Source organism: Anabrus simplex, chromosome X (genome assembly GCF_040414725.1).
Source record: "Anabrus simplex isolate iqAnaSimp1 chromosome X, ASM4041472v1, whole genome shotgun sequence".
NCBI classification, from domain to species: Eukaryota; Metazoa; Arthropoda; class Insecta; order Orthoptera; family Tettigoniidae; genus Anabrus; species Anabrus simplex.
The window spans coordinates 174761514-174788039 of NC_090279.1; the positions used below are offsets into that span (position 1 = coordinate 174761514).

The following is a 26526-nucleotide window of genomic DNA, read 5'->3' on the forward strand; positions in this document are numbered from 1 at the left end:
CATCATTATTATAACGGCAAACACTAAATTCAGAGAAGATAGGAATCCACATATTATGTATTGAGAGAAGGAATCACACGGTAGGCTCACACAACGCATTCCCGCCTCGCAAGTGAAATTACGGGAACAGGGCCAGTACGTCAAGTGTCTTTATCGCAACTTTTTGATTACGGGAAGAGGACATTTACGTCACAACATGAAATAAAATATTGAACGTCATGTTTATGTAATTTATGACTGTACTTTCCTGTGTCTCGTAAAACAGTAAAAATAAACACTAGGCAGTAAAAACCAGCACCTTATTACCATGTACACTCCTTTATCATTCAACCTCAGTGACACATTTGAAATATATGGTACTTCTTGTACACCCCACTATATACTTTTATGGTTTTCCGAGAGAACATTGACAGATAATATTGTAAGTACTCGATAACACATATCACGTTGCAATACACCTTCGGGTATATATTCATCAACGCAAGTACCGAACATTGTCAGAATACGCCCTTCTCCAATATGAAGAATATCATTGTCTTCTGCGTCTTACTACTCGTGATGGTAAGCTTTTTAACCTGATTCTTCGCTTTCAAATACTTGTGAGATTTTTCAATTTTCGGGCCAATTTTCATTATTTTCTTCTGTATTCATGGGAGGCTAGGAGTACCAGATCCATAATATACTATATCTTAACCGACTTCTAATTCAGGAAATCTGTTAGGAATGTACGAGTCTTCCGGGGATTTTTCGATGATAGAGACCACTATCTGATCTGTAGTGAACTAAGTATCTCTAGGCCGAGGGTAGAGGAAGTGAAATCTGTCTGCAAACGAATAAGGGTAGAAAATCTCCAGTACGAGGAAATTAGAAGTACATGGATATGATTAGTGAGAAGTTTCGAACAGTAGACAGCAAGCTGGTTCAGGATACAGAAAGAGAATGGGCAGCATATAGGGATGCTGTAATAAAAACAGCAATGGAATGCCTAGGAACAACTGCGTGTAAAGATGGGAAAAGGCGAATATTTTGGTGGAATAATGAAGTGAGAGAAGCTTGTAAACCTAAAAAGAAGGCTTATCAGAAATTACTCCAAACAAGGGCCTAGGCAGACAGGGATGTGTACGTAAATGAAAGAAACGGAACGAAACAAATAATTGTTGAATCCAAAAAGAAGTCGTGGGAAGATTTTTGTAATAACCTGGAAAGGCTAGGTCAAGCAGCAGGGAAGCCTTTCTGGACAGTAATAAAGAATCTTAGAAAGGGAGGGAAAAAGGAAATGAGCAGTGTTTTGAGTAATTCAGGTGAACTCATTATAGATCCCACGGAATCACTGGACAGGTGGAGGGAATATTTTGAACATCTTCTCAACGTAAAAGGAAATATTCCTGGTGGTGTTGCGAACAGCCGAGCTCATGGGGAGGAGGAAAATGATTTTGGTCAAATTACGCTTTAGGAAGTGGAAAGGGTGGTAAATAAACTCCATTGTCATAAAGCAGAAGGAATAGATGAAATTAGACCTGAAATGGTGAAGTATAGTTGGGAGGCAGGGATGAAATGGCTTCATAGAGTAGTAAGATTAGCATGGAGTGTTGGTAAGGTACCTTCAGATTGGACAAAAGCAGTAATTGCACCTATCTATAAACAAGGGAACAGGAAGGATTGCAACAACTATCGAGGTATCTCATTCATTTATATACCAGGCAAAGTATTCACTTGTATCCCGAAAGGGAGGGTGCGATCAGTAGTTGAGAGGAAGTTGGATGAAAACCAGTGTGGTTTAGACCACAGAGAGGCTGTCAGGATCAGATTTTCAGCACGCGCCAGCTTATTGAAAAATGCTATGTGAGGAATAGGCAGTTGTGTTTATGTTTCGTAGATCTAGAGAAAACAAATGACAGGGTACCGAGGGAAAAGATGTTCGGGATACGGGGGGGGGGGGCTATGGAATTAAAGGTAGATTATTAAAATCAATCAAAGGCATTTATGTTGTCAATTGGGCTTCAGTGAGAATTGATGGTAGAATGAGTTCCTGGTACAGGGGTATGACAAGGCTGTGTTCTTTCACCTTTGCTGTTCGTAGTTTACATGGATCATCTCCTGAAAGGTACAAAATGGCAGGGAGGTATTCAGTTAGGCAGAAATATAGTAAGCAGTCTGGCCTATGCTGACGACTTGGTCTTAATGGCAGATTGTGCCGAAAGCCTGCAGTCTAATATCTTGGAACTTGAAAATAGGTGCAGTGAGTATGGTATGAACATTACATTTCGAAGACTAAATTGATGTCAGTAGGTAAGAAATTCAATAGAATGTAACGTCATATTGGTGATATAAAGCTAGAACGGGCCGATAACTTCAAGTATTTAGGTTTCGTGTTCTCCCAGGATGGTAATATTGAACCCATAATTCTACGATGAAAAATAATTGCAGATATTTTTTTCAGCTACAAATAACTTTTTTGAGAGTAGCCATGTTTTATCTCAAGAGTCTCGCTTTGCATGGGAACAGCACTCACCGTGACGAGCGAGCCACCCTCTCATGAATTGCCGGGACACTTTCGTTTATATCGAGTACTGACTAATTTAGAAATTTTGGAAAATCCTTCATAACGAGAGATTTTGGCAACATGGTTAATCCAGGAATAAAGGATCGAAATCATTAATAAACATTACATAGAGGCAGAATCCACAGGGTGAATATAAATGCAATTAAGCCTGGAGGAAAGTTGGCGTCCCTACTCGCGGATTTGCGACACGTGCCGAGGTCATCTCTGAAGAAAGCCCGCAAAGTTACATGTTAGAAATAAATTTATTACGCCCGTCGCAAGCATGGGAAAAATATAAAATTAACACCATAGTGAATTATAATTCTGTCTGAATTTGTGTAATAAATTTCAAGAAAATTGGCCCAGCGGATGTGGTATAAGGAGATTGCAACACCAAGCTTCATGGTGAGGGTAGCGTCCTCTCAGAGGGTATAAAAGAAATCCCCTCCACCTACATTTACATACATTCTGTCTTAAGGTCTGGACGGAGGAACCTACGTCGCTCGTCTACAAGAAAGTGTCTTAAAATTAACTTATATTGTCTATTCATGGGAATGGTTTATGTAGAGTATTTAACTGAAGGTGATAGAAGTTTTTCTGAGCTTCCGCCGACGAAAACTATGAAGGCATAGATATCTGCTTAAAATACATATCTGATTTCATCTTATTACATTGTGTGTGTTTGATATTGTCAAAGGGGGGTTTGGAGGCTAGTCAGAGAATGTCTGATTTCGTTTTTTTGGAACACCTGTTATTATTAGGGTGAACGGGGACAGAGTCCTGGGAGACAGTCGTAGTCGACAGCAGAGAGGGAAGTTCGTTGTATGAGTAAAGCGAGGAAAGCGCGTCATTTTGTGTTGTTAATCAATAGCGAGTGTAAAATCTGTGTATTTTAAGTAATCTATAAGAAGATGATGTATTCTGCAGCCACGAGTGGCTAAATCCGAGGTCAGCTGGTTAAATGTAGCCGGAATCTCCAAGATGACTACTTACAGGTCTGTCTATATTTTGTATTAATGTTGTAGATAGAATTTGTTTGTCCCAAAAAAATTCCATTGCGTGTGTCGAATTAGTATTTAATAATGGTCGTCGTGTGGAACTCTTCAGGGCAGTAAAAATCACGTTGAGAAACTGTAAAATGCGAAATTTAAATAATGTGTTAAAATTATTTGAGATAGTGTTCAAACTGAGTAAAGTTAGGAAGGTGATAACGATAATATAGTCGCAGCGAACATGATAATTTCGAATATCCTATAAGTTCAGAAAATTTAGTCGAAATAATAATAATAATAATAATATTTACAGCAGGGCAAATTTTCTATGTTAAACATGTATTTAACAGTAATGTTGAGTAAGATTTGCGTTCGTGTCGAAATCCAGTGAAGTCTGAAAAAGTTATAATTATTCGTGGGAAGTTAATTTTTGTAGCACCGTGTATCTTGTGATATGGGAAATCACGGCATGTTATTTTGTCCTTGAGGTCCGAGAAAAGTTGTAATGAAATGAATGAAAAGATTCTTATAAAATTGTTCGTCATGGGAGTATCGAGGTTTGAAAGGTTTTGAAACTGAAAGAAATGGATTGTGTCGGAATAATATGTTGAGATAATAGTTGTGTAGATGTTGAAGCCATAGGAAGCCTGTATTCCATGAGTAATGCCGCCGTGATGATAGGCGATGAAGATGAATTTTTGAGACAGGCTATATTTGCCGATGGCGAAGAATTTTTGAGACAGGCTGTGTATTAAATGTGATATTTCTGTGGCAGGTTGTATTGAGATTCCGATATCAATCCGGAACAGTTGATCGGTTGAATGGTGGTCAAAGTTGAAGTGAGTGCTTTTTGACGCACATTATGATTTCAAGTCAAGAACTCCCCATGAAAAACAATTTCTGTAGAAGATTGTAGCTCTTGGCAGTTAAGTCCAATGACGATATATGTAACGTCAGCATAGTGAATGTTATAGTACGCGACCTCAAGAATAGAAGGGCATTCTGAAAATACGGTTGGTGTATTTTTTTATTATGAGACGAGATTATCATTAAATCGGAAACATTGTGGGATGAGATATTGGACGTTATCAAAGTGATAGTTTGGCTGTGTAGATTCATTGAATTTCGCTTCACTGGATATTTCGTGGATATGAATGTTTGGAACAGTGAGATGATAGGCGATTTTTGGTCCTCACCCTAGAATCACAGTGTGGATTTTGTGATGGTGATGATCACTGTTTTTGGTGATATTCACGTAATGTTAGACGTGTGCTGAAATTTATTATTATTCTTCCAAACTTCACTGCGTGCGGCGAGATCGTGTTTGAGTAGTGGATTGAGTAGCGACGTGTTATTAATTTTCATTTTACATTTTATTGACGAGATAGGGTCTTAGTTACATTTCCAGACTTGCGTTCATTCTGTTCGTTTCATTGTGTGCTATAGTTTCGTCAAGGTTTCAAGCTAAATAACAGTAATTATGTTTGAAGTTACGATTTCGCCTGACATTTTAGAGGATGAGTAGACATCCCAGTTTCCGCTCGACAATAGATTTAGGACGTTACGCGTATCATAGGAGTATACTGATGAGTAGACATCCCCATTTACGCTCAACGATAGGTTTAGGATGCTGTGTGTGTATATAGATGTTATTGTTAGGCTGTGTAGACACTGTAGGCTCGACGACAGGATTAATAATAATTAATGTCATTTGCTTTACGTCCCACTAACTACTTTTACGGTCTTCGGAGACGCCGAGGTGCCGGAATTTAGTCCCGCAGGAGTTCTTTTACGTGCCAGTAATTCTACCGACACGAGGCTGTCGTATTTGAGCACCTTCACATACCACCGGACTGAGCCAGGATCGAACCTGCCAAGTTGGGGTTAGAAGGCCAGCGCCTTAACCATCTGAGCCACTCAGCCCGGCGACGACAGGATTAGGGTGTCGTCTGTATATAGTCAAGTCTTAGGTTAGGTGTTTTTTGGAAGTGACTTGAACGATGGTAATGTCTGCAGTAGTGTATGTAGTGCGAAGAGTGTTAGCAAGGTAATATTGAGGCCATGTTTCGGCGCAATCCTTACCAGCTGGAAGGTGTTTACCTAAGATTATGGAACTACCAGAGGCATAACATGAGGGTTGTCCAGCATTGGATACTGAGCTAACGGTGATTGATTATTACTGATGTTTGCTACGCGCGTTTGAGTTCATTCAACTTTAGTATTTTTCATTTATTTCCGGACTTAATTATTTTGTCGTTCAGACGTCCGATTGCTTTGATAGTGTGCTTGTGGACACTTAGCTTATTTCTGTGCGACTTGAGTTAAGAATGCGGTTTCGATTCGCCACATATGAATATATTTTATTTTCAATTTTCGTTCTTTCATTTTATAATAGGTATGACTTTGATCTGTCAATATCTTGTAGTTAGTTTATTGGGACAAACATAAGCAGGCGGACTTGTAAGGGTAGTCATAATTTGTAAAATGGAGAGAATTCCATAGATTGTTTTGGTATTTTCGTCTTTTATTTTATCATGTGGACTTGTAAGTTTATTAAACTCAACATAACCGTTCATAACCTGAAAGCTGATTTTGTAAGAATATTTTTCAAGTGAGTTATCACTTGTTTCTTTAACTTCAGTGTTTAGCATTTTTTCTAAATGCATGATGAATAAGTGTTTCATGCATTTCGCAGTTTTGTTCCTTCAGAACGACGTAACGTAAGATCCTCTCGGATCGAGTTGTTCTTGGTTCCTTCTGAACAGCTGTTTGGGTGATGTATGTTTCAGCATCGGGATTATTCCGTAACTTAAGGGTGTCACGAGATCACAATATATGGTGGAATTTTATTTTTAATTATGACTACACTGCTGTTAACTGGTAGTGAACACCATGCTTTCCAGTAGTATTTCGCTACCTATCCAAAGCAACTGATAGTCAATTTGGTTCGATTAAGGGTCCATTCGGCCGGTGTTCCCATATCCGACAGGATATTTGACTGGTGGATAACCTTAATTAAATGTAAATCTGAAATTCTACTTGTTGAAGGTCAGATTTTCCACGGATCGTGTGGATTAATTCTCAGTTATCGCTTGGATCAAAAAGGTGCCCGATTTTCAGGTTTTATTTTCGTTTTTCTAGTTTTCGCTGTCCACTAATTTGTGATATTTTCTACTTTCCTCCGAAGAAAGTTCTTTCATAAATATAAAAGGGATCACACTCACGCAATGCAATGTGACTGCATTTAAATGTTAAATAATTAAAATTTTCTTTTCTGATGAATGATTTTATAACTTTTTTTTTTCATTTTTTTTTTTTTTCATTTTGACAATTCAATAGAAGTTAGTAAGCACATATTTGCTCCTCATTTCAAGTAGTTAGGCTTTCTTCTGAACCCCATCGTTTGGTCAAGATCGTGATCGAAATATACTCGCTACGATCCCAAGATATAAGAGTTCGATATTGCTCTATTGCAGCAGCTGTGGCCGACCAACGATGGAATGGTAAGTTCAAGGGTTCAATTTATTAAGTGATATTGAATCAAGGTGTAGTAAATCTAACGCAGTGAGCTCGCAGTTGCGATCAACAGTACCGGTATTCTATAAGAAGGAAGTCAGCTCTCAGACGAAACTATCTTTACAAAGCAGACGCTTTCAGACCAACTTTGCTTTACGGAAGCGAAAGCTGGGTGGACTCAGGATATCTTATTCATAAGTTAGAAGTAACAGTCATGAAAGTAGCAAGAATGATTGCTGGTACAAACAGGTGGGAACAATTGGCAGGAGGATACTAGGAATGAGGAGATAAAGGCTAATTTAGGAATGAATTCGATGGATGAAGCTGTACGCATAAATCGGCTTCGGTGGTGGGGTCATGTGAGGCGTATGGAGGAGGATAGGTTACGTAGGAGAATAATGGACTCTGTTATGGAGGGTATTAGAAGTAGAGGGAGACAAAGACGACGATGGTTAGACACAGTTTCTAACGATTTAAAGATAAGAGGTATAGAACTAAATGAGGCCACAACACTAGTTGCAAATCGAGGATTGTGGCGACGTTTAGTAAATTCACAGAGGCTTGCAGACTGGACGCTGAAAGACAGAACAGTCTTTAATGATAATGTATGTATGTACGTATGTATTCATATGCACTAATACAGGGGTAGACAATGTAAGCTATTCGACCAATTTGATAATCATATTACGGCTAGTTAACGAGTACAGTCTCATGCCGGAAGAATTTGAGTGTCCAGACACAAGTACCACTGAAGTGCCATCTGTCGATGCTTAGAAAATTATTTATCTCCCACAATCGTGAATTTTATTAACGTCATAATTATGACTCTGATAGTATGAACGTGTTTGAAGTAGGGGTTGTCTTGAGTTGGACTACACACTCGTGCTGTAGAACTTTCTGATTAAGTGAGGAAAGTAATGGCAAACTCTCATACTTCTCGTGGTGCCTAGTAATCCTAAATTTGGCAACTCCGCCGGTTTTGTGGATTCTCTGTACCGACATAGCGTTCGGTGGTGCTATTTGAGAATTCCAAGATGCAGGCTAATAACATCACAGAAACAAAACCACCAGCAGGAAGACTTTGAGTGAAGAGGAGAGGCCAGAAACATTCCCAAGAAATGAAAGTAGATATACCTTTTGAATGTAATATGCTACTTAAAAGGCAGAGAGCGTAGATAACGAAGCCGTATCCAGCAGCAAGTTGCGTTTAATTATCCCCAAGGAGCCGGGGAATATGGAGAGAAACCAGACTCTCCTTATAATCAACAACGATACAATAAGAAAAAATCGAATTTAAAAATTCCAATCATTATAGACACACAATAATAATGATAAGAAGAAGAAGAAGAATGGTGGTGGTGGTGGTGGTGGTGGTGGTGGTGGTGATGATGATGATGATTCTAACATTCTCTAATATCGAACGTTGCTCTTGGCTACGATTCGTGGAGAAGGCACCTGCTGTATCGAGAGAGCTTCGGTCACAAACAGTCTGTGACCGAGAAGGATAGCAGACAGTTCTCTGAAAAGAAAAAGAGAAGAAAACTACACACTTCACTGACTAGTATGCCCGAATTTGTTATTGCTAACATTTTCACTAAAACAAAACTAATGTCTACTGGGGAACGAGAAAATTATTTCACTTCATAAAATAGAACAAAGACATTGCTGAGATAAGCAATGACGACTGAGAGGTAAGAACGCACTGGCTATGATCAAGAGGCAAGTCCACTGAATGTTCACAACGGAAAACGAAAGAATCACAATTCCTCGGTGATCAAACGGCGCGGTACGTGAACAAATTGAGCTGGTTGGTAAATATTGCTGGTCTTACTTTAAATCTTTTCAGACTCTCACAACTGCAATTGCAGTCTGGACGCAGTTGCTGAAGGTGACGGTTGACATAAGTACAAACACATTTCTATAATTCAATAAGGTGACAGTTAAAGAGTACTGCAATTATTATTTGTTATTACTTATTAAAAATATCACCAACTCTCAATCATTAACAGGTTTACGCAACTTAAGCAATGTTGCACATAGCCTTCACTGGGTTTCACTAGGAGACCCAGGCATAATAATATGCCTGTGTAACCTGAGGAAAAACTACGGAAGAGACTGTATCGAAGAGCGGCCAGAACCGCCAACACGGGCTTTGGATCATCCTCCTCCTACTTTCTTGACGAGCCTCGGTATTGCTCGAGCACAATTGTGGGAGATGGCGGGAGTGTGAAACGATCGAAAAATAAATAAGTTAAATCTTTAAGATTGAGTTTTGTCTAATGTGAAAGTAGGAATTTTGGACTCACCTAGTTACTGGATACTGCTTAGCACGACTAGGAATGACAAGAATCGGGTAATGGGGTCAGGAATGTAAATTAATTTCTGAATTGCGACATAAAGATAAACATCGCTATCATTATGAAATCTCCACACCAGAAAAAAGGTATTACGCGAAATAAATTGACTCGCCTGAAGGGGGTTTAATGATCTCAGCTCATCGCAGACTACATTTGGCATGAAGTATCGGCTCCATCATATCATTTAGCAGATGTCCCCTACGTTATACATTCTATTCTTAGCATGTACAACCGGATCTTTACGTTACATGAGTACACACACAATATTTATATCAAATGCACAATGAGCAAAATTCTCCGGACTCATCGTATACCCTGATACCAGGAGTTCTGTTTGAACTCAAAGAAATAATGTACTGAACAAATCATTTGTACAAAAGGACACTGCTGGAAGAAAATCCTAGACACACGCTTCCTCTGGCCCGGTGGAGAGTTTAATCAAGCTTAACACAAGCTTGCGCAGGCCGGCTTCCCACGGTGTTCAAGCCGGTCTCCTTCTGACTGAGAGATACACACATGGAAATATCTTAATTATCATCTTTTTATGACTACCATATTTTGATTTTAAATCACATGCTCGTAGGCGAACTCTTAAAACAAACCCAGTGTGAAGTCTGTTTAGGCAAGGCTATGACTCACGTGTCTTGGGAGTCTCCTCCGTGCGAGGGAACGGAACAAGAAAAGGTTCTTATTCGTCTATCAATTAACAGCTCCTGTCTATTCCTCGACAGCCATAGGTTCAGCCCGTCGGAACTACGAATACCAATTGCCTCCCCAAGAGAAACTTCTTATCATACTATCAATTTGTTTCTCTCGTAGACGCCCCAAGGAATATCATTCACTGATCCATCATTTACTCATTCATTAAGTAAATTATCTTGGGCATTATCATATTCTAATTCACTTTTCCGTATCGCATAGCAGTAAAATTGTGTGCTCCACATTCTCGCCGTTTTTTTCACGTCACCTGTCGTAATTCCTTGGCTTATGGGCTAGCATAATTCCTTTCTCAACCCTTCATATTTCTCTTCGTTCACCCTAAACATTCTGATCACTCTCTCAAACTATCGGTACCACAACATTTCACACTGATTTCGCACAAAAAGAACCACTCCAGACACATTCTACTAAAACCAAAAATCAAGGGAAATTTGCATATTGTTTCTAACATTTTCCCTTAAATAATCGCAAGTTCTTATCACTTTATCTCAGGCAGACTCTTCTTTCTTGAATATATCATATCTTAATACTAATGTACGTGTCAGCTTGAGTATGCAAATCTGAAATGGAATGGAAAGATGCAGAAACTGCCAATGAGCTGTACAGGACACTCTTCTGTTTCAATATGTATACGCATGATTTAAACTGATTTGTAAGAATCTGATGATATTCTAGTAGTATGAAACTTGCCATTGTTTATTTAATAGTGTGTACGTTTACTGGTATGTTATATTGTTATATGTTACAATGCTTTATATTCAAAAACAGAGGTAAGGTTATCCACCTGTTCAATACTACTTACAACATTTTAATGATAACACATTGTAAGTAGTATTGAACAGGTGGATAACCTTTCCATGGAATAATAAAATGTGATATTTTATTGATAACACATTGTAAGTAGTATTGAACAGGTGGATAACCTTACCTCTGTTTTTGAATGTAAATCTTTTTTCAATACGGACCATTATGAAGTTTTTGACGTTAAACAATGCTTTATGTCGCAGATGGAAAACTAATGTTACGCTTACTAAGTCGGTCTGGAAAATATGCGAAGGCTGTTTTTAATTGAAGGCCACTTTTTAAAATGAAATAACCAACATTTTATTTTAAACTCACATTTATTTTAGGCTTTTACATACATTTTTCTATTTTTCTACGTAGTTGCCTTGTGTATATAGGCACTTGTCGTACAGTCAAGCTAAATTTGTAATCCCTCTTCAAAGAAGTCTGACGCCTGTTCTGACAGCCAAGAATTCACGGCCGTTTTCCCTTCTTCATCATCGCTGAAAGACTTGCCGCCAAGAAACCGTTTCAGCTGCCAAGAAAGTAAAAATTGCTCGGTGCAAGTTCAGGGCTATACGGTAGGTAAATCACAACTTACTTCCTGAAAGAGTCAACCATTTCCCGAGTCTGGACGACAGTGTGAGGCGTTGCATTATCGTGAAGGTGCAGAATTCCGTTTGTCAGCATGCCTCATCGTTTGTTCTGAATCGCACGGCGGAGACCAAGACACGTGAGGAAAATCCTATGAGAGAGTGGTTATCGAGAATCTTCTGTCTTCATGAATTTTCGTGCCTATTTCAGTCAGCAAATGTTCTGTCTTCTCAGATGATTAACCTTCGTCAAGAACACTGTAACGACCACTTTTGAACTCCCTTACCCATTTTCACACTGTAACTTCACTGACTGCGTTAACCCCTTTCACTGCACAAAGCCGACAGAGACGTCTGCAGTCGAAATGTTTCTTGCACTCCAAAACTTTTACAGACAGAATCTCACGCGTGGTGGGCTATTCAATAATCCTGAACAATTTATAGGTGCACAGTTCAGTGTACAGTTTAGCTACACAGCTGCAACTGACGTCAACTTGTAAAAGTAAAGAACATTCTTCGTAAATTCCTTCTTAACAAAATAATGCTAGGATAATTCAACTGTTCGTGAGGCATTGTTGTAACAAAATATTTTGAAATGCAAACTCATAATTGCTAGTGATTTCCCTGTCACAGCGGAGATCCTCAAAATAGTTTACAGCATGTATATACACAATGCCTGACAAAAAATTAAGCACGCAGAAGGAGTGGTTCGTTATTATACCATTTAGGTACACATACCATTGATGTGTGCGTAAATTACTAGATTTACATGGCAGAACGCCCACCAGGGTGCATTCGTAATGGCACCATCCTGTTGTTTATAAGTTGTTACCAGTCAACTGCTATGAGTCAGACAGTTAAGCAAGACGTCCAGAGAGGACTACGTACAGTACAAAGCACCCGCGATGCCTCGCAGACGCGTTAGACAGCTTATCCTCCAACTGACAGCATTTGATAGACGCCGCATTTTGGGACTGCAAGAGGCTGGTTGGTCGTATCTTACAATTGCCAGACATGTGAGGCATTCAGATGTCACAGTGGCTTAATGATGGACTCAGTGAGTACATGAGGGCATCCTATCACGTTGCGCAGGTTCTGGTCAACCAAGAACCATCACCTAGAGGTAGGACCGTCATATGGTGCGCCAAGCATTGCGGGATCCTCTAACTTCGGCACACGGAATCCGCGAACATGTACTGGAGACTCTAAATCATCCTATGATTTCCCGCACAGTGTCTCTACGACTCGCGTCCGCCGTCTTGGGATCCTAGAGCTTGAGGTGGTGGTTGCCATTGACACCGGAATACCAATGCCTGCCTTTGAAGAGGTGCCTTCAACGGGAGGCTTGGACAGAGGACGACTGGTGTTGCATCATGTTGAGTGATGAATCCCACGTCTGCATAATTTCCGATGACCGTTGTGTGCAGGTTTGGAGGCGTCGAGCTCTGAGGGCTTATCTTGCCATTATTGTTGAAAGATACACAAGCGTAATCTCTGGCATCATGGTGTGGGGAGCCATAGAAAATACGTTCAAGTCATCTTTAATAGTGCCTCGGCAGACTTTGACGGCACAGCGATACGTCACAGACTTTCTGCGTCCGCACGTGCTATCCGTTATGTCACAGCACCCTGGGACAGTGTTCCACAAAAGATAATACACGTGCACACACAGTACGTGTGTCTAGGGACTGCCAAGAGAATGTTGAGCTTAACCCATGACCAACAAGTTCCCCGGACCTATCCGTTATTGAACACGTGTGGGGTGACATTGGAAGGGGACTTTCTACTAGTAACAACCTGCAGGAGCTGGAGGGATGGCTGCATGAACTCTCGACATGCTGTTTGACATCATTCCGAACCGCACAAGGGCATGCATTGTAGCCAGGTGGGGTGCAACACCCTACTGACCTGGCGCCAACATTCCACCTGTAACTGTCAACGGCCTTGTCTCTTTCTTCCCATTTGTAATCAGTTCAATAAAGGCACATGGTCTTTCAGCATGTGTAGTTTCATTCACTTTCAACAACTCCTTCTGGGTGCTTCACTTTTTTGTCAGGCAGTGTACATACAGAGTAAGTTAAGTGAAGGAGAGTAGCACTGTCCAACACATTTCCGTTTTTCTCCACCTGCTTTGTTTCCGACCACATCAGTTCCAGTTGCTCTTTTGATCAGATTCTCTCTTAATCGTCTGTTCGTCCAGTCAAGTCCTCTCTTTATTTTTTGGTTTGAAAGAGAAGTTTGTAGTATCTTGTCAGTGCAAAAATATTATATGTATTTCTTTGTTTCATTATTCCAGGCAATCGCCACGCACCAGAGTTATGCAAAGCCAGTAAGTACAGTTCAACAATTACAACTGAAATAATTAATTATACATTGCAATTTTCAAAAGTTAGTATATAAAGCACAAGGAACGAAATTCATATACAGTGTATATACTTTATTAAATATGCACTATATCCAGAAACGTAATGTTCCCCTTTTCAAGAAAGAAGCCTCTACGTGTTTAAATACACTGACTGACAGTGACAATGCAACACCAAGGAGGAGTGGTTCGAAAGGGATGAAAGTTGGGGAAAAAACAGAGACGGCACGGACGAATAATTGATGTTTATTTCAAACCGATATGCAGGTTACACAATGCGCACGGCATCGACTCAGTAGGATGTAGGACCACCGCGAGCGGCGATGCACGCAGAAACACGTCGAGGTACAGAGTCAATAAGAGTGCGGATGGTGTCCTGAGGGATGGTTCTCCATTCTCTGTCAACCATTTGCCACAGTTGGTCGTCCGTACGAGGCTGGGGCAGAGTTTGCAAACGGCGTCCAATGAGATCCCACACGTGTTCGATTGGTGAGAGATCCGGAGAGTACGGTGGCCACGGAAGCATCTGTACACCTCGTAGAGCCTGTTGGGAGATGCGAGCAGTGTGTGGGCGGGCATTATCCTGCTGAAACAGAGCATTGGGCAGCCCCTGTAGGTACGGGAGTGCCACCGGCCGCAGCACATGCTGCACGTAGCGGTTGGCATTTAACGTGCCTTGAATACGCACTAGAGGTGACGTGGAATCATACGCAATAGCGCCCCAAACCATGATGCCGCGTTGTCTAGCGGTAGGGCGCTCCACAGTTACTGCCGGATTTGACCTTTCTCCACGCCGACGCCACACTCGTCTGCGGTGACTATCACTGACAGAACAGAAGCGTGACTCATCGGAGAACACGACGTTCCGCCATTCCCTCATCCAAGTCGCTCTAGCCCGGCACCATGCCAGGCGTGCACGTCTATGCTGTGGAGTCAATGGTAGTCTTCTGAGCGGACGCCGGGAGTGCAAGCCTCCTTCAACCAATCGACGGGAAATTGTTCTGGTCGATATTGGAACAGCCAGGGTGTCTTGCACATGCTGAAGAATGGCGGTTGACGTGGCGTGCGGGGCTGCCACCGCTTGGCGGCGGATGCGCCGATCCTCGCGTGCTGACGTCACTCGGGCTGCGCCTGGACCCCTCGCACGTGCCACATGTCCCTGCGCCAACCATCTTCGCCACAGGCGCTGCACCGTGGACACATCCCTATTGGTATCGGCTGCGATTTGACGAAGCGACCAACCTGCCCTTCTCAGCCCGATCACCATACCCCTCGTAAAGTCGTCTGTCTGCTGGAAATGCCTCCGTTGACGGCGGCCTGGCATTCTTAGCTATACACGTGTCCTGTGGCACACGACAACACGTTCTACAATGACTGTCGGCTGAGAAATCACGGTACGAAGTGGGCCATTCGCCAACGCCGTGTCCCATTTATCGTTCGCTACGTGCGCAGCACAGCGGCGCATTTCACATCATGAGCATACCTCAGTGACGTCAGTCTACCCTACAATTGGCATAAAGTTCTGACCACTCCTTCTTGGTGTTGCATTTGCTCTGTCAGTCAGTGTATATCGAATTTGCACCGTCCATGTGCAGTTATTCTGCGTCCAGTTACAATAACATGTCTGCATGGAGACTACGCAATGTACCTGCGTGTAACACCTCGCCACATTCACTGAGAAACACGGGTTAGTCCAACATCCACCGCTGCCACAACCCACAGAGGCGGATCTTCCTCTCCCTCCAGGACGGAAAGCAGACACGTGACGTCAGGAGTTGTTTGCTCTGCTCACTGAGGCAGAAGACGGAGGATATTTAGACGTGTGGTGGTGATTCTTTTGTAGCGGGAAATGGTACGTTTTCTAATAAGTGCTCCTGGTCAATGTAGTATCTACTCGGTCTTCCTATAAGACTTTAAGATGTGTAATTTAGACCCACAAAAGGGGTACCTGAAATAATTTTAACAAATTCCGCAGCACATTCCTTAAAGGCATAGTTACTGTTCGTTTTCTTGTACTTGCGATAAGATATGTCTCTTTTAGAGAAAATAAAGAAAATAAAGCCATTGTTCCTCAGAGCCATACTCTTAAAGCAGATTCACTTTTATTCATCTATTTCTTGGAGAAGCTTTTGATCTGTGTCCAAATTGCTCCGAACATTTTGCTCTACATCCGCATCTCTGTTGCTTCCAATCGCTGTCTTCCTTGTTTCCCAGATGTTCAGCTTTAACACCCACACGGAAGTACACTCCAAAAGTCTACTTGTTTCAATGTTTAGGTATTTGCCGCTTTGTACATGTTTCCTTGTTTCTGAAGGCTTTCTATCTCTCACACCACGGGTACTTCCATTGTCACTTGTTAAGGTGCCTCAGACGTATTAAATTTGGCTAAACTGTTTATTTTTCGCATTGCCGGTTTTTACTTGAGATACATATAACCATTCCTTTAGTGATTACTTTCAGGTTCCACTTAGATATGATTTCATCCAATACTCTATGCATTGCGTTTGCATTGTCAGCAACTATTACAGTTTCATTTGCTTATCTTAGGCAACTCACCCGTTTCCCATCCATTTTATTACTAATTGCTTTCTAATTTCAACGCTGCAGTTTCCTCTTCTAGTTATAGTCGCCTTGCATTTTAATTTTATCAGAAATTAATTTAATTATCAGCAAAATCTAATTCAGTCCCATGTGGATACCAGCCCTATGGATACACACAACAGACGTTATATTTACAGGTTCACTTGTTCCTGATACAGCTTATACTGCAGGGTGGGCCAGAAGTCACGATCGGATGTTTAATGTTAACCCCTAATTAATCGCTCACGGAGATTTCCTCCGGGCCGATTACATTTTATACGGTACTGAACCTCCAATTGAACTGTGGGTCTCCCCATCCCTACACCTTTCTCCTTGTTTATTTGGACTCGTCCTGTCAGCATTTCGGCGCAATCGTGCATCCTGTGTGCGAGTGTGGGATCATTGTTTTGACGAGTGACATCGCCTGGACGTTTCCTAGGTGAGCGATTAAGTAAATTACCTTCTATTTTTGTGCATATTTTTTATTTATTTTAGAGTTCGATGACCTTGTTGTTATGTTCTTCTAAACTTATTTTAGAAAAATATTATTTCATATTTCATATGAAGTGGTCGTCGTAGGTAATGGTGAGTTTCACGAATTTAATATCATATGGTCATTCGACATAGATAAGGTCTACAGTATTCTGCTTTTAGATCAAACAAACTGTGTAAAAAATAACCTACAAGTACTTAAAAGGGTTTCTTTTAATTACACCGAAGAATACTGCAAATGAACATGGCAAAACAACATCTCAAAGGAAAAAAATGACGCGCAATTTTCACCCCGGAGGTTACCTCCGTGCGCGACTAGTAACGTAATAATTTTCGCGCGACTAGACAAGGGTTAATGTATTGAAACAAGAAGCAACATGAAAGGCAAAAAAAAATCCAGAAAAATATACATGATAAAATGGAATAAGACAAAGGACCACAGCCAATTAATGCTCGTTTTAAAATGCGAGCTTCTGGGTGGCCATACATGAGGCCCCCCACGTCCAATCCATAACGGAAAATTGTTGTTCAACCAGTCAAGAACACGAAACCAGTAGTGTCCTGGCGCACCATCCTGTTGCATAACTACTTCCTTCAGCAGGCCAATTTTGTCGAGTTCATGGAACAGCCACTGAGATGTCATTTGGTGGTAGGATTCCCCTGTCACATGGAGTGACGCATAGCAATTATCACCAGTGTTGGTGCATTTTCAGTGACCACTACCAGAAGGAAGACGTACTTCAGGCAGGGATGAACATTATTCTAAAAGTAGAACACTTTTCCAGATCAATATAACCGTGAAACTATATGAAGAGCCCTGGAGAAATGGGGGCGATGTCCACTTTGGGTCTTTTCTCAGGAAATGGTTGTAAAAAAATTAAAAACTATATAATTAGGAAGCTAGTCAAGAACAGTACCTCATATTTGTTCTGTGTATGAACTGTAATATACTAAACTATGGTAGATAGTTGCAAGGACAATAATAGCTTATTAGAAGAGCATTTGTTGGAAAATTCACTTAACGTTTCACTCTACAGGGGAAAAACGGGTCTTTTATAACACCAACAATGAATAAACGGGGCTTACTGTACTAAAAAATATGAAACACTCAAAGAACCGCCTATAGAACACGACCTAGTCTATATATATATATATATATATATATAAAAGCAAGTCGGTCTGCAGCGATCTATATATATGTAAAGGTATAAAAATGAAAATAGACGTGAATTAATGAGGCACTTGCAGAAATCTCAGATATTTGAAACTTGGTACCGGAGAATCTGATGACCCCAGGATCCCTAGAAAAATCGAAAATTCGCAAAATTCCCTGAAGGGGAACGCCGGGGGCTTCGAATTTTTGGCTCAGCATAACAATTTATTAAAAGCAACAACCTATACGTTTCGTGGGCTTAAATAATTTTCAGGAATTTTCTAACTTTTATCACCCGTCCCCCCAAATCAAGATGGCGGCACAACCTGCCAGACGAGGTAGAAAATTGAAATTTGTGGAATTATAGCTTTTAGTCTAACCGACGGAGAAATTCCAAGATGTTCAAAAGTTTCACTTTTTACCCCCAAATATATCGAAATATGGAAGCATTTTTAATGACTGTGCAGACATTCCTTTTGAGGTATTTGTTGGCTAAACGATAAGTCGTATCATAAAACGGATGGCACAGTCTCGTTCAATTTAGAGTGATCTACAACTTTGGTCCTATGACTTATTGTCGTATCTCTCTCGCTTATACGTTAGATTTGGCTGTATTTCTGGATTGTTCGTAAATTTGGTAATTTTTACTCGTATATTTCATTGTTTGACACACTTATCGGAAAGACAGTATCATCAAGTTTTGTCCGTACCTTGGCACGATCAATGACCATATGTGGACTAAATTTCATGATTCTAACTTATACATAAGTATTCAAAAAATTATTAAAATATTAAAAATGTACTCAAATTTCACCCTATTCAAAGTTTCGAGCTCAATTCGACCCATAAATATGGGAGATACGAGTAAATACTTTAGAACAAAACATGTAGAAGGATAAAAAGGGCGTGTAATAGCGCAAACCATCTGTTAAGATAATGTACCGTGCCGGAGTAGTGAATCTAGAAGTGGAGGTCTGCACTTTAATCAATTTAATGAAATCTCAATTACGGCGTGTAAAGTAATTTATTTCGAAATCCGTATACGATCTAAAAAAAACCGTAGCGAAGCACGGGCACATTTGCTAGTATTACATAAATTATTACAAAACAAATCACATCTCAACATTACTCCTGAAATCACAAAATTATCTACTTTATACAACAGCTTTTCACAGAAATAAATAATGGTTGTCTTTTCGAATGCCTCATTTCATGAAGATTCACTTTCTTGTCAATTCTGCGTAGAACGTCTGGGGTTCAGCTCCACAAAACCATTAAAGCCCGCCAATCTCGTCACTTCTCTTGTGTAATTGGCAAATCACCTAAAATGTAACAAAAATGCAAAGTCGTGCCTGAAGGTCATATGAACTTACAACGTACAATAAAGTGACAGCCTTACCATTATATGCTCTGTCAGGGTACAGGAATTCTCCCCCTGATAGTTGTGCATTCATAGTGCGCTTCCTTCACAGGGAATGTATCACAGGAGAGTACCAGGGACCATTGTAAGTGTCCCTATGAAATATCATTCCTTGATGGTTCTTCTTTATTCGCAACTCCCTGATGGACCTTGATTGAATGGAGCACTTTTTCAGGTAGAATGATTCTAGGAATATGGTCCAGTCTCGTACCATCGAATAGTCAATTTCATTAACTCGAAATGGTGTTGGTTTTGATCGTGAACTCCTGATTACATGTTCCAGTCTTCAGGCATTTCGGTTTGTGTTTTTGTGTTTATTAGTCTCATATTTTTATCACATTACAGGTAGGAATGACTTCGAATCGGGAATGTGACGCGAACACGAACAGACTTTATCCTCTTCTTTTCATGCACCATGTGATGGAGAGATCTTATCAAGGTGTAATTCTTGTTTTGGCCACTGCACGAGTCACAAAACAGTTCAAGGTGTTTAACATAAGCAGATAATTCAACTTGAAGATAGTGGTCCAAAAATTATACTACTTCGTTAGCATCTTTTCTAGCTGTAACTTCTGTGTACGTGTAGAAAACTGATTTTGAATCCGAGAGCCGGTGAGTATTGAATCAGTAGAATGACAACTTGCGCTTTTAGTACACTATATAAGATGAAATGTTCAGCTAAGGAAGATTCTTCTGGTAGTCCATCACTAATCTCTCATCTCTTCCGACTTCCTGCCTCAGATTTTGGATTTGCATTTTCGCTGATAAGATATCTGTAGATACTTTTATAAGATGTACTTTTTGGTCGACTTCTAAACATTTAAATTTCCTTTCAATTTCAGTCTTCTTGTCCACCTGTTCCAATGAAAGGTTGTTTAATTAAGTGCTTAATGCTTTTAATTTTACTTCATACTCGTCGCAGGTACTGCATGTGTCCGATCTTGAGTAGCCAAATGATGTAATAAAGTCAGTATAAAATATAGTTCTGTAGGTTTCCTAACTCACTCGATTCTCATTGAACATCTCGCAATACATTTCATACATTTTATTTATATTAAGATAATGAAGAAAGTAAACTTTAGATGTTTCATCAGCTGAGTAGTGGCTTTTTAGGCCCTTGAAGGACTTGACATGCTCGCAAAGTATGTCATGAATGTCCGCTGAAATTTATGTGGTCGATTTCTCTACTTGCCTTTGCCATCCTTAGGTGTTAACCCATTAAATTTCAAAGAATGCTGAATAGTTTGCATCGTTTTTTCTTTATTCCGTGAAGGAATAATAAGGCTTTCTGACATACCTCTAAACATCAGCATCGTGGCATTCTGCTTCATCCTCGTTCTTCCTACTCCTTCGTCGTGTTATCCACTGAACTGCAATCAGGCACGTCTGTTTGTGTATTCCAGTCATCCAACTCATTTAAATCACGAATAGTTCTCTGTATGTCACAAGCTTGTAACTTACTTCGCAGCCTCATTCCTCACCAGTTTCATAACTCTGAGCTCTTAATTATTTTCAAGCAGCAAGAACACGTCCACACTTCTTTCTCTTCCTGTTATGTTATTATCGTTATTTTAAGTTATTTGAAATACTTTCGATCGTTACTTATGGCGCACCCTGTACAACGTGCGTTCATTAAATTATTGAACTCCTGTACGTATTGAATAAGTAAAGTGAAAGCTTACAGGACCTTACTTGTTTTAGTACTTTCTTAGCCTCTGATCCCTTCAATTTCAAAGAGAATCTTCTAATCCACAGTCAGTGCAAAAATGTATAAATAAAATGTTTCCTTCTTTTACTGTTTCAGGCAGATGATAGCCGTCCATATACAGTAAGTACAATTCACCAATTACAATAAAAGTCGTAGACTACACAATAAGTTAAGATATGCCACCAAAGAAACTGATTTCTGAGCTGAATCATAAGGTTACCAATACATCAGATCAACTTATACTTACTCTACAAATTAATATTTATATACAATATTCCCCCTTTTTAAAGGGGTCTCAGTCGGTACACATGAGGTATCCAGGCGTGGTACGTTCATGTGTACAGGCATGACATTATAGGACATTTATTAGAGTCTCACATTTTTGGCAGTATAAAGATAGGCACATGGCAAATGGCACATGAATCCACACAAAATTTACATTTATTATATCACAAAGAGTTACCATTGCTTAATTAAAATGTCATGGCTGTTAATTAATTTCTTGTCTTTGAAATCTCACTTGTACACATTTTTAATTTATGATGTGAAAAAGAACGACGATTGCTTCCCTCTGGAATTCCAGGCACATATTACGAACTGAAAATCAAATTAAAGTGCCATTAATTGGATAATTAATTAAATAAAATATTAAGTTCGCTGAAGCTTCAAAACATCGCAAAGAGTGAACTGTAATTCTCATGTGAAACATGAATGATATTTTGAAAGCTACTACGCACAGATTGTAGGTACAAAATAGACTACAATCATGATATTTTTAAAGTGCTTTTTGTAGGGAAATTTCAAATTCGGCTATTCAAATTTTCTGAAATTTGTTTGGATATTTCATGGCCTATTTTCATAAATAAAGAGCTGCATTCCTGATTTTAGTTCACGATTAAGACAATTACACATCAAAATAGTGTGCCAAAATACAAAGGTCTCTCATTAGTAGCTGGTGAGATACAGGACTTATATTATTTGCTTTATATTGCTCTTCTGTAAATGTGCATATTTTTTTAGAATATAAAGTTTGCTGTCACTGTAGCCATTAATCACAGGTAAACGAAATTCGGAGCACTGCTTTAGATTTCTATTTTCTATGTTTGAATATAGCTCTTTATTTAGGTAAGTAAGTGATACAAAACTTTCGACAAAAATTATGAATATTTCTCTAACAATATTTTAACTTTTCTTTAAAAAATATTTTAACATATGTAACGACTGTAGTCCACTTTGAACTTACATGATATGAATAGTATCTGTAAAAAATAGTCATGTCAGTGGAGTAGTTTCAGAATTTACCATTAGCTTGGAATGAATTTTCAGTCACAGTCAACATTGCAAAGAAGAATTTGTCATGAAGTATAACCAGTAACTAATAAGCTAAAACAGTATACAACGTTGATTATTTGCACATGATAATTTTTGTCGACCTGAAATAATTACTTCTGTCCGAAATATTATGTCAAATGTTGTGATTTTCTACTAATTTACTGTGAACAAAGCAGTCAGTCCCACTCTCGTGTATGCTTTTCAGACCGCTGAAATTAGAAAAGTACCGCTTAGCTTCCTGAAAACCGCCGACAAAATGGTAAAGAGCTCCCTAAAGGAAATTTTGCAATTACCCACGGATACACCCGATAGTTCTCTGTATTCTGATTTAAGATTCAAAGGCCTCGGACTTTTCAAAGCAACCTGGGAAGTACACCTGCAACAAATAAGCGCATGCAACGCTCTTCGCCGAGCCAGGAATAGCTACGTTTTGAAGATGCGTGATCTGACATCCGAAACGACGCATTGTCTACAGGCCCTCAACATCACAGATATTAACCGATTCTCCAATAAAGGCAGTGACCTTCCAAATCCAAGAAAAATCCGCCAAGAACTAAGAAGTCGTGAAATGGCAACTTGGTGCTCTTTGCCTCAGAAGGGGATCGGTGTAGAGTTGTATAAAGAGTACACACCGGCCAATAATTGGATTAGGCATCACCAGGGACTTTCTTGTAGCGAATGGCGAGAGGCAATCAAGATGACATCGAATGTTTCTGCAGTACGAACTATCCCGGGCAGAACTCAGGACGGAAACCTCTGTCGCAGATGCGTCAGAGAGAAAGAAACACTGGCTCACGTCCTGGGTTCTTGCCCCTACAGCGAAGTACTGAGAAACTCACGTCACCACAAGATAGGATCACTGATCGCAGAAGAACTCCGTAGCAAAAACTTCCGTGTATATGAAGAACTCCACGGTTTGTCTACGACAGGGAGCACAAGACGAACTGACATAATTGCCTTTAAAGATAACGACACGAAAGGCTTCATTATCGATCCGACTATCCGATTCGAGCACCATGTCGGCCAGTCTACTGAAGTTCATCTTGAAAAACAGAACATCTACGCGCCCACCATTCCGTTCTACAAAAATAAATACCAGCTGAATGAAGTAGAGATTATCGGCCTAATGATTGGTGCTCGTGGCACAATACCTGCCTTGTTCGTAGAATTCTGGAAAAAGTTCGACCTGCCCATCAACAGCATTGAAAGAATAGTTACCACCATACGTGGATCTGTACAAATCCTGAAATCTCACCTGTTCGGACCTCCATAATCTAAGAAATCCTTATTATCACTATATTTCTATGTGATAAAAACTTTCTCTATCCTGATATGCTTTACTTTGTCCATTGTGGCAACCCGTAATTGCGGGAAGTCGTTGATTCGTTCAATAAATATATATATATGCAATTATCATCAAAATCTAATTCACATCCCATGTGGATACGCACAACAAAAATAATATTTAGAGGTTCACTTGATCCTGATACAACGCGCTCATTAACGCATTGTGCGATTATATATATATAGAAAATGTACGGCGACATATTTCTAGCCTCTCCCTACTTTGGTACTTGGTCCTACCCATCTTGTGCTTCCATTCATGTGCTATATTTTTACGGTTTGAAAGAGTATTTTCCAGCACACCGTCACAAGAGTTATAAATATATTTCTTTATTGTTTCAGGGACCGTGGGAATTTGACTTCGTAAGTATACAACGCCAATTACAATAAAAACTATAGGCATCACATATTCATAGAATATATGGCAGGACACGCAAGAAACAATATTCAGAATGGATTCAGAATGTCAACAGTACTCTGTTCCTTATAAAAACAAACGACAGGCAGTTAAATTCTGCTTAGGGCTTAGACAGAGCAGCTTCAGATCTTAAGGATTGATAGGAATGCTGGGGAACCGAGGTCTAACCAACAAGGTACATTCAGTAAGTGCCCGATGACAGTGGTATAAGAACAAATACCATGGAACGTTCAGCTGTACACAATGCTTATTGCACACAATTTAACTGGCCTTAACAGTAATTATACAAGTTTATGGTCCTAGATACATTCGATTACGACAGGTTACTCGGCTATGAATAATTATTAATCACCTGTGCTTCCTACACGTATGCTTAAGCATGCTCGATCTTATGCATTTACGTAGTCTTTTCTTACATAATTTTAAAGTGGTTGGAAATGTATGGTTCGAGTACCCCACCGTGTAAATTATTCCAATCCATAATTTCCCTTTCTGAGACCGAATACGTGCCCCTATTATTCCTCTTCAATTTCAAATTTATCCTCATTTTATGACTTTCCCACTTTCGAAACCTCAACTCAAGCTTATTCGTTTACTAACATCACTAAACGCATATACCCACTGGCGGTCTGAAACATACCATTTGGTTGTCTAGACATTTATGTATTAGTAAAAAAAATAGATATCCACTTACCCAGACATCGCTATACCTCCCATCACCCCTTTTGCCTTTACAGGATCAAATCAAGCTTCACCTATTCTAATACCCTTAGTTTTATTCTCAAGGAATTCAGCTACCCATTAGAAAATTGTTTCTTTTTGTTCTGTTACCATATACTGTAGGTGGACAGTTTCACCCATTTTCCTGGGGAGCAAAACGTCTAGATTCATAAAACACTAATGTGTATGTTTCACAAAACCCCAGCCCTTAAACCAGACGGATTTAAATGTGAGGTTTGTACCAAAATCTTCCAATCGTCTCAATTGTACAGGAAAGATCTTGCATTTATTGATAAGCTAACGGAAATATATTTATTTTATATAATGCATCTATACTAATATAATAAAGAGAGAGTGCGAATTTTGTGAGTTTGTGTATATCTGGAGGGTAATCGCAGGAACTACTGCACTGATACTAAATAATTTTAAATGTAAATGCACATTATCCCTGAGGGATATGGGCTGTATTTAATTTTCACACCAATTAGAGGGAGGCTGTGGGGGATATATATAAAAATGCTAGGCTAATATTGGTGAAGTATCGATTTTGTCGTACAAGGACGAGACAAATCTCATTTTAAGCTCAATGACACAAAGAACAAAACTCGGTAAAACCTGCGGGCCCGACAACCATTTTTAAGGCCATAAAACCAACCGTTATGGAGGTAGTGGCTCCACACTACCCCTGCTCTAGGAATACGATAAAGAAATGAACTGCCGTAACCATGGCAACGTCAGCTCTAAGATTCAACAGTAGTGAAATTATGATGTACGTTTGGGCATAGCTGCCAACCAAAATTGGTACACATATGACATACAATCTGGGAAAAATAAACTGTTGTGTAAGACATTCATAGGACTCCTCTAGGCGGGGTTGGATAGGGGGTGAAGTATAAAAGTAATAGGAAACGACCTATATTAATACAGAATCCATAGATTTTGGGGTCGCTGAGGTGTGTACTCACACTCCAGATATAATTTAAGTCCAAGATCAGCGCCATTGGCACGGCGGTGAGAAGGGGAGTATAAGAATATATCCAAAATGATCGAGATTACTGTTGAAAGTACAGTATATATATGTACCAGCATAACTCTTAATCAAACTTGGTACACATATGAATAACTATCTGAAACAACAAGTGACTTTTGGGGGCAAGAAACTTCTAGCACCCAGATATTAGTGTCGAATCCATAGTTTCCAAGGTCCTCGAGAGGAAATGTGACAATCTGGATAACGTTTAATTTATAGATCAGCCCACTCGGAATGTCCAATATGACCAAGATTACGTGTGAATGCGTATATGCTCAAGCATACGTTTGCCATCAAGTCGTAACAGTTGTACGACCGAGCTTGGCCTGGTCTATCGTGTTGTGTTGAGTGTAATCAGCAGTAAGGTAACGTAGTGAACGCTTCAAATCTTAGCCAGATAGGTTAAGAGGGGCTGTCTTGGGGAGAGGGATATGAAAATCCGTGGTTCGTCTTATTTACTGACC

At 39.8% G+C, this 26526-nt stretch overlaps 1 long non-coding RNA gene across 1 annotated transcript in view; it reads left to right on the forward strand.

The window, feature by feature from the left end:
- Positions 1 to 505: 505 nt before the first annotated feature.
- Positions 506 to 26526, forward strand: part of LOC136886034 (uncharacterized) — a 31263-nt gene continuing 5242 nt past the window's right edge. The window contains exons 1-4 of the long non-coding RNA XR_010861677.2: positions 506 to 561; positions 13800 to 13832; positions 21315 to 21338; positions 24237 to 24257. This is a non-coding gene — a long non-coding RNA (uncharacterized lncRNA). The remainder of the gene's footprint in view (positions 562 to 13799; positions 13833 to 21314; positions 21339 to 24236; positions 24258 to 26526) is intronic.